Source organism: Neolamprologus multifasciatus, chromosome 2 (genome assembly GCF_963576455.1).
Source record: "Neolamprologus multifasciatus chromosome 2, fNeoMul1.2, whole genome shotgun sequence".
Lineage (NCBI taxonomy): Eukaryota > Metazoa > Chordata > Actinopteri > Cichliformes > Cichlidae > Neolamprologus > Neolamprologus multifasciatus.
In genome coordinates this window covers 36,361,062-36,376,306 of record NC_140440.1, presented here as the reverse complement: position 1 = coordinate 36,376,306, position 15,245 = coordinate 36,361,062, and the positions used below count along the sequence as shown (strand labels likewise).

Sequence of the window (15,245 nt, the reverse complement as noted above, 5' to 3'; positions counted from 1 at the left end):
GACCCAATTTTAACCTGAATTAAATCAGTTACAAAAATGTAAATAAAAAAATGCAATGATTTAATAAAACTAATGAAGTCATATTTCTGATAGAACAAAGAAAAAAAAATCTAATGTTTAAAGTAAGAAACCCTACAGTACTTTTTTTTTTTTTTTAAGTAAGGTCATTTTGAAATTCATGGCAATTCAAACACTCGTGACAGGCCATGTTTATTAGTGTGTGTAGCAACACCTCTTCTTCTAACAACAGTCTAACATCTGGGAACAGAGGAGACCAGATGCTGGACTTTTCAGGAATATTGTCTGAAACAAAGTAGGGATCATCTTGTCAGCCCTGTGTCTGTCATTTCTTATGAAACAGACAACACAGAGAGTATACATAATTTAATATGTAACATAATATATGTTACATAATTTAAGTGTGAAATTCCTTTTTGTTACTAAGTTTCTCTGAAGAGACTAGAATTTGTTCATCTTCTTAATCCACATTGGAACACAATAGGAAGAGGTCGGGGAGGTGATACTTGTGCCGCAATGGACTTAAGGTAGAGGGGGAAGAAATTATATATAAAGGCACCAATACACTGTGAGCAAATACATGCTCCTGTGTCTGCTGTGACCCGTGTCCCCTCTCCCTACACCTCTATCGTCAGACTGTTATTGAGCAATTATGGCCATTGATTTTCTCTCTCTTCTCGGTGCACCGCTGTATGACAGCTGGCCTTTGTAAGTGGCCTCACTGGACTTGTGCTGCCACTGGTGGCCACACTATTTGCTCGAAGATTTGTCCGATCTAACACAATATCCCTGACTTGGTGAGACTCTTTCAAGCAATCATAGCTCCTGCTTATGTATGAGTTATTCACACAAAGCCATGAAAGAAGCCTCTCTTTATTTACCCACATCTTTTACCACACAGATTATATGTGGCACAAACGAGGCCGAGATTCATTTCTTTTTTAAATGAAAGGAATTCCAAACAGGAGACACAGCTGATCTCCTGGTTAAGTTTCCTGATGCAGTCCCAGCCTCCTTCCATGATCTCCTAACTGGTTTGAATGTAGTAAAGCGTCTCCCAGTTGTTAAAGTGTTGTACTACCTGAGTACGCTGATGTTTGATGGTTTGATAGACACGCAGTTATTAGTGTTACATAGTGTCTACGTTTCACAATTATTGTTTGTCCAAGACAATTCGTTAACAATGAATTATTGTTGTTTTCCAAATTATATGATGAGAACTTTAAATGAGAATGTCCACCAGTTAATATGGGTCCCGTCTCATTACACGCCATCACACTTCCAGTTTCCAATACTTGTGTTTGGACCAGGTTTGTTATTGAAACATCAATCACCTGCCCCTCAATAACCTGCCTCACCCCTGGACATATTCCAACTTTACTGTTTTGACCTGTAGCTAGTGATGGCAGTCTTTTACTGGATTGGAAAACCACTGCAAGCTGGAGGAAGCTGCCGCTGATGGAGAGCTTCTTGCTAAACTGCTGCTTCGCCAAGCAGAACAGGGATTTCTGTCAATGGGAGGATGTTTTTTCCCAGGAAGATTCACTGGGCAAGCAGCTGATGACATCTTTCAGGTATTTTGTCACAGAGTAGTTGGCAAATAATGACACAGACACACAGCCAGAAACTGATGTAAATCTGTGGAAACACTGTGTACCAATTTTGAAGACACTGGCACAGCTAACAATTTCAACCCAACTACATCGCATCATATTCAAGAACATCATAGGTCAAGTAATAATGATCTAGAGTAGCTTTTCAGTATTTATCTAAATGCCAAACTGATGAATCAATTTTACAATAAGTCTGTGATTCATGTTTTAACAAATTGTACTGTAATTACGTATTACTTCACTTAAGCAATACCTCGTCAAACTGAGAGCAAGCTCCAAGTGAAGTGTAGTCTGAGTCGAAAGCACAGCATGCTAAAATGTTGCATGTGTAGCTCAAGCGGATAGCCGTGAGCTTTAGCACATACTATGCAAGAAGGAACTACATAACGTTTTTCAAATAATGTGTGCTACATGTGTTGTTCTCAAGTTCACACAGCTTTAAGTACTTGTTCTTGTATTTTTAGTGCAAACTGCACAACTGTTAACTAAACTTCCCACCTTGGCTGTTACCACCAGTTGAGCGATTCAGGACGCCAAAGCAAACACAAAGAAACTATGCAAGTTAACCATCAAATTACCAGAGTGAGACTCAAGCTGTCAGCACGGACGAGTGTGAAACAGCTTGATAGCATTATTGCAAGGTGGGAGGGTTATAGGAAAGCAAGCAGAATGCTGCTCCTTACACTGCATGAGTGTTTGACTCATCTTCATGAGTGTTTGACTCATCTTCATGAGTGTACCCTGCAAGCATCCAGCTTTTTCAAAGAGTCCACATTAAACTGGCCATGTGGGTTTTTCCTTCAGTGTTGATTTTTCTGCAAAAGGTTGACAAAAATCACAAAGGCCAAAGTGCATGTTTACACCAAACCACCAGACCAGCATAATACAGCCCCACTGTGTGATTTTACTTAACATGCCACTGCTGCAAGAATTGTTCTTCAATGCGTTCGGCGTTTGAGGCTTTTACGCAGACACTGATTTGGGTTTCTGGGATGCACCGATACACTAGCACTTTTTGACTTTGACTGACGTCCATCAACCAATCAGGTATCATCAGCAACCGACAACAGTGACTGATATTATCTGTTGTGTCACATCAAGCTTTTGCTAGATAAATCTACAAATGAAGTGTGATGAAGAGCAGAAAGGTAGTTCAGTTCCTTTTTTATGTGAGATTTTTGTGTTTGCACAAAGTCATCATTGGCTATCTGCCAGATGGATTTTAAACATTCAAAACGAGCGCATTAATAATTATGACCTCAACTGCCAGCTTAAAAGCACAACCACTATGACCCCGTGATGACTTTATAAGCATTATTTCTGTTTAAAAAATTAAGGAATGGATGGATGGTTGGTGGCTTGGTGGGTGGCAGAAACAGACCAACTTCCAATAATTACAGCAAGTCACGTGACATACAGTATTATTGTAGGGTTTTTACCTTGAAGCATAAAGCGCCTTGAGAGGATTGTTGTTGTGATTTGGCACTAAATAAAAACTGTGATAAATAAAATTGAGCTGAAAAAAAAAAAAACAGCAGGAGTCATGAGAATTAATTCACAAGAATTCAGGGAGACGGACATGCCAACAAAAATGTTGACAAAAACCTTATAAGAAACAAAATATTAGCTTTAGTTTGCTGGGAACAATTCATTTAAGTCAGTATTTAGTATAAACAACACAACACGATCAGATTGTCAAAATACTAGTCCAGATGTCAATATGTGATTTATGTGATTTATTCTCCGGCCTCTACAAGTGAATAGAATAGAATAGAATTCAACTTTATTGTCATTGCACAAGTACAAGGCAACGAAATGCAGTTTGCATCCATCCAGAAAGCGCTTTAGCCATAATATAGATATATTACAAAATATATATTAGCAATAATATAGATATGTAGATATATCACATAAATGGGTCTGTTATAGGTATGAGGATACAAAATATGGGTCTATTATGGGTATGTTACAATGTACACGAAGGTATGTTGTGAATATGCTATAAGTATGTACAGGCTATGAACAGGATATAAATATGAAAACTATACAGAAATATGAACTATGCAAGTTATAAACAGTTGTAAGTAAGTAAGTAAGTGAGCAACATTGCCAAAATCTCTACAGTATATGTAGTTTTCTCTGTCAATCAGCTAAAACTAACAGAGTCCAACGTAAGAGTCCTGCTGAAATTCTCCTTTCTAATGATGATGATGATGATTACATCCTCATATTAGAAATCTGCAGCTGGTGGAGTTGATGAGCGGTATCGCATGAGACAGAGAGGTGTTTCTGTCTGTGGTGTAAATGAGGTGACAAAATATTAGACACATCTGTCAAGCCTAATATATTAATATAGATTTCTCAAAATGTTTACTGATGGACGCCGGTTTAAAGCAAATCAACAACATAAACCGAACAATTAAGGCCCACACGCCTCAAAACAAGATGTTTTATTCGCTGTGTGCCGTAGTGTGAGAAAGACTTGAGTTAGCCTTCATTTCTTTATATTTTGCTTGGAAATTTGGAAGCTGGTGCAGTGATTTACTGACGCGTAAACATGTATGGGAATTAAGTATACAAGTCAAAAAGCAGACTTTGTACAACTCAAGCGAACTTCAAAGTCAGTGACCAAAATTATCCTAAATTGCTGAAATAATGCTGAGGTCTGGGCTCTGGGGAGGCCAACCCACGACTGGTGGTGTCGCGCTGAGTGTTTTTCTATCCAGGTATGGGATCATTGTCATCATCGTCAATAATAAAGCGGGAGCAAATCACATGCTTTCCCGATGGTACTGCATGGTAGATCAAAGTCTGACATCTCTTAAACTGTGAAGTTAGAATCTGTTGTCACTCATTTCAGTCCAAAGCTTATACCTAAGCTGCTGCTCCCAGGTTCCCTTTCTAAAGCTGGCTTCTTCTTAACTTTGGCTCGATGCATCTAATAAACTGGAACTTTGTGACGATTACAGTCATTCATTGCTGATTGTGTATTTTGTTGTTAATTTACTTTAATTTATATATTTTATCTTATTCTTTCCCAGTTAAATTTACCCTTCATTCTAATTTGTGTTGTACAGTTATCTCATTTTTAACTTTAATTTTTATATTTTATTTTATTTTATTCCTTCCTAGTTAAATTTACCCTTTTTAATTTTCATATTTATTTCCTATCTTATTCATAGCCTTTTCTTTTTCTTTAGGTCACGAGCAGTTGTCTAAGCATTTCACTGCATATCATACTGTGTATGACTGTATATGTGACAAATAAAATTTGAATTTGAATTTGATTAATCAAAGCAATTCAAAATTCACTGCCAGATTTCCCAACCCTACAGGCTTATCTGAATAAAGTCATGTTTACGTCACATGCTTACAAAGTTTCATTTTACACTCATCTCAAGTCAAACGATGAAGAGTGTGACCCATCTTATTATCATTTTTATCGGGGCGATCGTGGCTCAAGAGTTGGGTGTTCGTCTTGTAATCGGAAGGGCAGCCTCGCCTCCGTCAGTCAGGGCAGCTGTGGCTACAATGTAGCTGCCTCCACCAGTGTGTGGATGTGAGAGTGGATGAATAGTGGAAATGTAAAGCGCTTTGAGGGGTCCCGAAAAGCGCTATATAAATGCAATCCATTATTATTATTATTATTATTATCATCTTATTCTTATCCAATTTTGCGTCGCGGGGGAGTCTAAGCTATCCCAGCTGTCGGCAGGGACACCCTGGCCAGTGTGTCTCAGGGCCAACACAGAGGGACAGACAACAATCCGCACTTACATTCATACTGAGGGCAATTTAGAATCAGCAGTTAATCCCACTAACTACATTTTCACTCAACCGTATAGCATCGTTAGCTCTGCATACACAGTGAAACGTGACGGCAATCATATTAGCACCAGACCCGACGTCTTACCTGTGTAAAGTGAAGCAGCAGTCGTATCAGGTGTGTCTGGATACTGTAGCAAAAAAGTCCTGTTCCGCTCAGTAGCTCCCAAAGCTAGCCAGATGCCCCGCCCTCTATCAGCTCCATACAGGTGTGCAGATTGATACTGACTGACGGAGTCGGCGAAAGGTGTGCCTGAATCCCACCAACCATTAACGTGTATGGCAGGAAAAAGCAATGTTGTTTTCTCTGTGACTCCAAAAGCAGTTCAAACGTCTTAAAAGAAAGCAAGCTTGATTAGAAAATGCCCCAACAGTTGGAGCCTTAACAGAAAAAGGGGACAAACGATTCCTGTTTTGATCGACTGATTATTTAAACTTTGTCAGGTGATTTTTTTTTATCTAGTTTATTGCTATAATTTGACTATATCTACAATATTTTTATGGAACAGAATCTGTCTTTAATAAACTACAAGCAGCAGCAGCAGCAGTTGTAAAGGATCAAAGCAGTGGGCAGATCATTTACTATTTATGGCAATCCTGTAACAGCAGCAAGGCTGCAGGAGTTATTCACTTCAATTAAATACATATTTATAGTTAATCACTGGTGGCATTATTCTGAGCCTACATATCTAAATAAAACAGAGTTGGTTCATGGTTGATATTTTAACCCTCTTCAGGAGAAGTTTACAAATCTAGGGTCACAATGCTATAATAATACATGGAATCTGGGGTATTGTCCCTGTTAGGCATCAGACTTTTCATTTTCTGTGTTCTGGTGAATTTTTAAGCAGCAATGTTTCACTTTTCTGCGCTGACATATGGTAGAAATGTCTTCATTTATGTAGCACCACCACAGAGGTAGAGTTGGATGTCTCGAGAACAGTCTTGGTCTCGAGACCGGTCTCGAGACCACTTTTACCTGGTCTTGGTCTCGTCTTGGTCTCGACGGACTTTTGTCTTGGTCTCGGTCTTGGTCTCGACGGACTTTTGTCTTGGTCTCGGTCTTGGTCTCGCTGTCTCGGTCTTGCGCTCTCAAATCGACATAGTGTTCGGGAGATTTGGAGTCAACCATCAGCGGAGCGGGGGGTGTCTTACTGGGCTTAAGCCCGGGTCATTTTTTCTGAAGCATGGGGTTTTTTGGAGTGTAATTTGTTTGTTAGATGCCTGACTGACAACTGTATAAAACAAAAACAACACACGAAGCACAGAGCGCACCGTCCTAAATTCCCCCTGATTTTGGTATGATCCGAGCTTTGGCACTAGGCGACTGAGCACAGCACCCATGTGAGCGAGGGGGGAGAAGCTGCTGCCTGCGAGTTTGCTGCAGAGGAGAGCTTAAGTTTGACCAGGTACCAACGGAAATCATTCGTACTGAACTAATAATGTAAATATGACGGTGTATCACAAAAGATTGATATCAAACTGATCACTTGGTTGCGTTACTTACTCTTCGAGTGAATCAACAAATGGATAAATAAAAAGCCGAACGACAATGCTGATTTTTTTAGAGAGTCTTAGCTTACATCTCATATTTTCAGTTGTTACCCTCCACGGCTAAACAAACTCTCTAAATCGGTTTCAGTTGTGTACTGATGAACACAACAATGGACATAAGGAGCTTCTTTCAAAGAAAAAACTCAGGTAGATGTTATTTTATATATTATGCTTTGTATGTTGTTGTTGTATGTTCAGTATATCTATGCAAAACAAGAGGAATTTCAATACACAGCAGTATATTCACAGTTGAAACCAGATATTTACACTTTAGGGAGAAAACATAAAACCTTTTTTTTACTGTTAAACATCAATTTAGAGTAAACTTTTGTTTTAGATAAATAAATGTTGCAATGTCTTTTGAATTAGTTAAATGTCAGAATAAAAAGAGGGAGCTGTCTATTTTAATCACTTTCATCAAATGTAGGAGTACATATACACTAAGTTTATTGTTAATTAAGATTAATTAAGAAAACTCCAGATGATTCCATTCTGAGCTTAAGAAGCTTCTGATTGGTTAGTAGAGTCCATGTGGGTAAATTGGTGGCACAGCTGTGGATGCATATAAGGCAAAACACAGAGCCTGTTTCTTTGAAATGGGAAAGTTTCTTTGAAAAATCAAGAGATGTCAACCAAAACACCTGGAAAATAATTCTGGAAAAGAATTGTGGAGCTCCATAAGTGTGGCTCAATTTTGAATACAATTTGGTGCCATTTACAATTAAGAAATACAGACAGTTTCTCTCTTTACTCTTAAAGTTAACAAATATGTTTTTTATATTTATCAATCTAAAAAAATAAACATGTAGTCTGATTTGATGTTACAATTAAAAAGTGTTTGTGTTTTTATCTGAAGAGTATGTAAATATCTGGTTTCCACTGTATATTTGTGTTTGGCTTGATTGTCAGCACAAAGAGGGAGAGAGAGGAACAGAGAGGGAGAGAGACGATGAAAATGACGACAGAACAGAGATGGAACAAGAGCAGGTGAGACACACAAGTTAGTCAAATGGTTGTTTGCCAAAAACCTATCAGAACATGTATCTCGTACCTATTGTATCTTTTTAGATAGCGTTTGTTACTTTTAAAATTCTATATTTATTAAGTTATGCAGGCTTGTTTGCTCAACAAGGCTGAATAATTATATAAACTTTTCAGAATCTAAATAGTGTACTTTGGTAGAATTAAAAAATAAGTGTAGTGCAGGTCTAAGATGATTTTTAGTGCTGCTATCATCTAGTTCTGATTCTGGTTCTGTCTTGGTTACTGTTGTAGTCCTGTTTTAATTCTGGATCAGTTCTGGGTCTGGTTGAATTGGGGTTTAGTCCCTGTGTCTTGATACAGGCCCGACTTTGTTCTGCCTTGCTGCTTAATTAAAAAACTATATATATATATATATATACATATATATATATATATATATACATATGAAGTCATTCTTTTTTGAACAAAGCTCAAAACAGAGCCTAATAATCTTTCAGTCATTTCTACCCTCACTTAATTTCCTTTGGCTGCTCAGCTCTCACACAGTGGCTCAGCTACGCTCCAATCCCTCCATATTGTGGCCAATCACATGCGAGGATATAGGATAATATCATTATGTGAAAAACAGAGAGGGTGAGAGACGCAACAGTCAAGTGGAGCATGCGTCAGTCCTTTCAGTGAGTGAGTGAGACAGTAGACAGCGGTGAGGAGGGCTGTGCGAAAGCAAAAACACATAAATATGCCCGAGACCCGTAAACGAAGCAGCATCTGGCTGCAGTTTAAAGACTTTTTTGTCTCGGTCTTGGTCTTGGTCTCGTCTCGTCTTGGTCTTGGTCTTGTCTTGGTCTCGATACCCTCTGGTCTTGGTCTCGTCTCGTCTCGGTCTTGGTCTTGGTCTTGTCTTGGTCTCGATACCCTCTGGTCTTGGTCTTGTCTTGGTCTCGATACCCTCTGGTCTTGGTCTTGTCTTGGTCTCGATACCCTCTGGTCTTGGTCTTGTCTTGGTCTCGGATTAGGCGGTCTTGACTACAAGTCTACACAGAGGACAGACTGAGATCACCACACTGTGTGTTGTGGGGTCTTGAATCGTTTGGGGAAATTAAATGTATCATAGGAGACTCAGGCCACATCCACAAATCCACAGGTGATTTCTTTCATGTTTTTATTTGTAGGGAAAAACGCTTGTGATTGAAATTTTGGGGAAATCCTGTGTCCTACTTTGAAATCTACCTTCAAAACTACTTCTGACTTCACTGGACCACAGAATACAGTAGTGCAGTTCAACAGTTTAACAGAAACATGTTTTCAGCATGGTTGTAACAGCTGTTGTTCATGAGGTGGTCTGTATAAAAGGCTACAAGTTTAAACCATCTGCCTATTGGTGCCATTTCGGGCACCTACACAAAGTACCAAAATCTGCAATTCCTCAAGCAACCACTAGAGGCTATCTTCAAAAACGTGTCAGTTTATAAATGACCAAATTTATAGCAGAGAAAAGACTCAAGTTTTCTGCCTGGTCCAAAAAAAGCTTTATCTCAGCAGCTATATTCCCTTTCATAATAGCTGTATGGGGAAGGTGTGGCACAAACAGGCAGGAAGCAACACAATGGCTGGAAGTACAACAAACTGAAGTGTACAGTAATACAAAACACAGATTTAAAATAAATAATAATACAGGAAGTGACTAACACAACACAGGCTAGGCTAACTGGTTTTGGTGAATAAATAGATCTCAACTGAAATGAGCCAGTATCTGTTCCTGTGTGATGCATTCATACAGTCTATAGATTATACCATAAGTGTTTTTACAGCAGCACATTTTAAAGAGCATCCACACCCCCTCCAGTGACTTACCTTCCTCCCAACGTGCATCATGCTACCACATATCCTCACAGCACCCAGCTTTCATCATTATTTAAAAGAAAACCTCTCAGCCCATCTTCGTCCACTGACCCACTGCCCAGAAAATATACTGAATACACCACATCCCATGGAGATTTCAGGAAAATAAATATGATACATAATAATATAGGCAGCACGGTGGTTAGCACTGTTGCTGCACAGCAAGAAGGTCCTGAGTTCAGTTCCACCATCAGGTCTTTCTGTGTGGAGTTTGCATGTTCTCCCCGTGTCTGCACATGCAGCTTGTGGGGATAGGTTAATTGGATAATCCAAATTGTCACTAGGTGTGAATGTGAGTGTGAATGGTTGTCTGTCCCTGTGTGTTGGCCCTGCGAAAGACTGGCGACCTGTCCAGGGTGTACCCCGCCTCTCGCCCTATGACAGCTGGGATAGGCTCCAGCGCCTCCCGCGACCCTGAAAAGGAGAAGTGGAAGCGAATGGATGGATGGATGGATGGACATATTAATGTTTAGTTTAATAGTTATTTTGCTTTATACCCGTGAAGAGATTTAGATTTCTTTCCATATGCAAAGAGAAATACTGTAACTTTGCTGATCGAGAAGCTGATATTTGTAAAGTTCTGTTTCTAAGTTCATGAAGTTTAGCTGAGGTAATTATTTTGAATTAGTCCAACATTTTTTTAACTGCCTCCTGCACACATACGATGCAGTTTCCACTTTCACATACCTCCACAGAGGTCCTTGTGTTTACAGCAGATGAGTCCTTTTGATGTGATAACTGTAATTATAGCAAAAAAACATATTGCTCTCTACATCTGCTCCCATTTTACACATATCTGTGCTGCAGTGTGAAATGTATTATTTTATTTCATCAAATTGGTGTTCTCAGTTTTGAACATCTGTGCTTTCTGGGTTTGTTTGGGTTTATTTTCTGTATTTTATATATTTTATCTGTGGCAAACAGCCACACTATCAACTGTATAACCAGAAGGTTTGAAGAAAATCTTTCAGATCGGAGTTTCACACTCTCTGCAGGTCACCTTGTAGGCCATCTGACACATCCATGGATAAAACTATTAAATGGACTTTTGATAAAAGATTATTTTGCAGCGTTTTGCTTTTCTGATCTGAAATAAACCCACAAGCTCACATAGACGTTTACATTGATTTATGACAGAATAAGGTGAGGCGTGTTTCTACTCCAGACAGGTGCTCTTTCAAGTTCAGTATTTATCTACAAAAGTACACACAGCAGATACAAACAGAAAAGAAAAAAACATTTTCTTTATAACAAATAAACACTAAATAAAGAAAAATAACATTTCATACATCGCTCAGTGTGCCAATTTAAAGACAACATTCTTGAAATTGTAATCCCCACAAATTATTACAATGTGTTTTGCACTGCCTAGTTATTTGACTAAAAGGTTGAAAATTGTAAACATATGGTGTGTTCTGCATTGCGTCTACCTAAACATCTGCCCTAAGATCTCAACATCTGCCGGGGCTTCAACGTGACAAGTCCATTCTTGTTGTCTTGTCGTCACTGTGCACCGAAACACAAACACATTTCCAAAGCATTTTATCTGTGTCCTTTTTCATTTTGTTTGTTTCCGTGGCTATGCTTACACAACATCGAATTATAGTAATGATAATAAACAATAATAAGGCCAAAAAATAAATAAAATGCTTCTGGAGACCTGTGCGAGCCAACTGTCTGCAATACCGAGTCACATATAGAACCTGAGTCTGAAACAGGAGAAGACGTCAGTATTATGCAAAACATCCTGTCTGGTTTCTGTGTGCTCGGTTATTCAAGTCATTTATAGCCCTTTTCCATTAGTTTCTACTTGCCTCGACTCCACACTACTCTACTCAGTTTGTCATTTTCGATTGAGTAAACTGAATAATGTGTTGGGCTCATTGCAGCAACTTGGCTGAAAGTTGCATGATGTCATCTGTACGTGACATAAACACCCCAACAATTGAGGACGTCAGTGTTGATATGGCTGTTTGTCACTCAGGGACCGTGGTGTTAGGTTTGGTGTAGCCATTCCCGTGTTGTCAGGTTTCAAAAATGGCGATTTTTGTGAAGGAGTCGCTCTCATGACTCATCTAGTGACGCTACTGACGGGCCAGTCGGAGGCATTCAGTCTGTTGACATCACATTTTCGGACTGACTCAGAGGGCTTGGAAGCAAGGGTTGTAACCTCGGAGGTGGTCCTGAAGGTCATTCACCCACTATTGTTTGAGTTGTCACATGAGCCAAGTTGTGGAAATAAAACAAAAGGTGCAGATCATAACCATCAGTAGGGATGGGTATCGAAACCCGGTTCTTGTTGAGAACCGGTTCCCACTGTTTCCATTCCTTGGAATTGTTTGCCATTTTTGCAAACGATTCCCTTATCGATTCCAGTCGCCCCGAATGACGTCACCACGTTGCGGAGCGTCATTTACCTGGCAGGAAACACCTAGCAAACAATGTCAAGACTGCATTGTACATGGCTGAGTATCATAAGCCACCTCCTCTGAACAATGGTTGCAGTGGACGTAAATGGCCTTTATTCTGCTGTCTTCTTGGTCCAAATGTCGACACTGACACTCTCGAGTGTGTTTTCTCCTGGCTGGTTCCTGCACCAAAGACGTTGACACGATCAGAGGTTATTGACTATCGATGCCCTCACATCACATCTGATGAAGGTGCTGAGAGACCTTATTGACCCATTTGACTCACAGGTGAAAAAATTGATCGACCCTCTACAGTTCACCTTTCAGCCCAATCTGGGAGTGGATGATGCAATTATCTGTGTGCTGCAGAGAGCACGAGGATCACCTTCTTTGATTTCTCGAGTGCATTTAAAAAATGGCTCTGTGGAGTAGTCTGGGAGAAACCACCTCCTTCTATATGAATAAAACTAGTGAAATAGTGAAAGACTTTATATAGAAGAGGACGTCTGTATGACCTCGGTCTATGGACAGGGACACAGAGAGCACAGAGAGGATGAACTGGCTTTATTTCCTAAGGAAGCTGAGACCATTCACTGTGCACAGGAAAATGTTGGAGATTTTTCTATCACTTTGTTGTGGAAAATGTACTTTGCTCTGACCTGCTGGGTGAGCAGCATCTGAATACTGTATCTGAACACTTCATACAGCATACTGTAAAGTGATTAGGAAGGACAGCTCTGTGACTGCAAACAGTCAGAAAAATTCCTAAATATTAAAAAGGAAGTTCAAACACTTCAATCAGAATAACTAGACCCACTGGTTTAAGTGCAGAGGTCAATTAACTTCAGAGGGTGAACCTAAACTTTCTATAGAGTGAAATAAGGAAAACAATTAAAACTACTAAGGAAATCATTTAACCTGATTACTTTCTGTTCTTCCCTCTGTTACCCTCTGCTCTTCTTTAACCCATGCGCTCTATCTTTGCCTAAATGCACAGAGCCGTGCTCTCCAGAGGAAGACAAACCCCCTTTCTCCTTTCTCAAGTTGAACATCCTTGATCCCTTTCCTCAATACCACTCCTCACTTTCTTGCCCTTGCACCAGAGATCTGATCAGAGGAGACAAGGAAGAGACAACTGAGGAGAGGAGTCAAGGCAGCAAGCACACAAGTGACACATCCAAGCATTGGAGCCTCATTTTAAAGGAATACAAATTAATAATGATCTTTAACACCACTGCATGACAAAGAGCCGAGCTACAGCTGTGTAAGAGTACTCATGACACTTTCATATACATGTATATTATCTCTATCCTAAAGGTGGCTCTGAAACATCCTTCAGTGAGTCTGAAGCAAGAGGAAGGAGGACGAGGGGGCAAATCAGAGAAATAATAAAAGCCCACTACTGTCACAGCAGACAATAGAAATCCATCTTCTGAGGGCAGATCGAGCACATAACGAAGAGAAAGGAGAGTTGTTGAGGAAGATGAATGCAGTCATCACTTTTCAGACAACAAAAACTCATTGAGAAGACGAGGCGTGTCCGCTAATTGATGTGTGCAGGTACCAGGTGGTGATTGCTGAGTCTCGATGCCAGTGTCACTCTGAATCATTTCCTCCTTCTCCCACAAACCACACCTGAGTCCACCTGTAGCTTCAGTCACACAGCTTTGTGAGTCTGCACGAGTTCATCGAGGTTTGCATTTCATTTACTCTGCTGTTCATCTGTTTATGTTACACAGTGAGGTCGCTTTTCTTCATTTAATAGGCTTCAGATAGATTTGTTAAGACTGGTCGGGACTTTAGTTTGTTTATACCGACACCAACTGATTCGTACATAGCTACAAATAAACACAGCAGTGTGAACAGGTTGTGTCTGCGGCTGCTTAAGATTTGGAGAAGCTGGGTCTCAGCCAGACTGATCACCACAGCATGCACACACCCACTGCCAGTTTTCATTTTGCTGATTATTAAATATGTTTTTTGCCAAATGCCTTTAAAGTTGAGTAGCTAAAAGTTTCTGTGACAACAGGCACAATGCAACTCTTCATACTGACTGACTGTAATTGTGAAAGCATACAGATGCAGGTCAGGGTTTTGTTTGTTTTGGGGAGATGCTTCTTCCTAAGGTCACATTTTGTCTTATATTTGGTCTAGTGTTGCTGTACATGATTCATAGTCCTCATTACCTCATACTGGGCTTGGTGCAGCCCAACAGTTCATGCACCGGCTGAACCCGCCCTTTAAGTCAAAGTTATTTTGATATCCAGTGTTGGGAAGGTTACTTTTAAAATGTATTCCATTACAGATTACAGATTACAGATTACATGCCCCAAAATGTATTCTGTAACGTATTCCGTTACGTTACTCAATGAGAGTAACGTATTCTGAATACTTTGGATTACTTAATATATTATCATGCTGTTTACAACTACATGAATGTACTATTGCTGTGATTTATTACTGTTACTGAAGGTCCGCGGCTCCGAACCGTAGTAAAGGGACCTCTGGCTAATACGGTGGGTTCTGTGTCGGCTCGTAGCTGAAAACTAGCTTTACTTTGTTGTCTGGGTCAACTTTGCTAGCAGAGACAGAGAGAGGCGTTGAAAGGCTGCTCCAACAGAACTTATTGTTTCAGAGGAAAACACGAACACGGTGTACAGTCGAGTCTTAATAGCTTACTTACAGCTGGGCTCGTCAGGCTCTCTTCTTGGCTGCAGTGGTTATTATTATATTTACATGCTTCCAGCTCCCGTTTCTGCTCGATGACAGCTCGTACTTTTCCTTTTTCTCCCTCCCTCGCTCACAGACACATAACGTGTATGGCAGTCCATTCTCCCTGCAGCACGGACTACACTGCCCATGATGCTACATTCTTTAGAGCTATACCTGTAGCATTCTGCCTGTTAGCTTAGCACAACAACAACAAAAAGGCCTCTCTCAC

General features: G+C 39.9%; 1 long non-coding RNA gene across 1 annotated transcript; it reads left to right on the top strand.

Moving 5' to 3' along the window:
• The first annotated feature begins 6,443 nt into the window (after positions 1-6,443).
• Positions 6,444-7,636, top strand: LOC146525006 (uncharacterized). Its single transcript, XR_014876643.1, has 2 exons — positions 6,444-7,195; positions 7,246-7,636. It is a non-coding gene; the product is annotated as an uncharacterized LOC146525006 (long non-coding RNA).
• Positions 7,637-15,245: the final 7,609 nt, after the last annotated feature.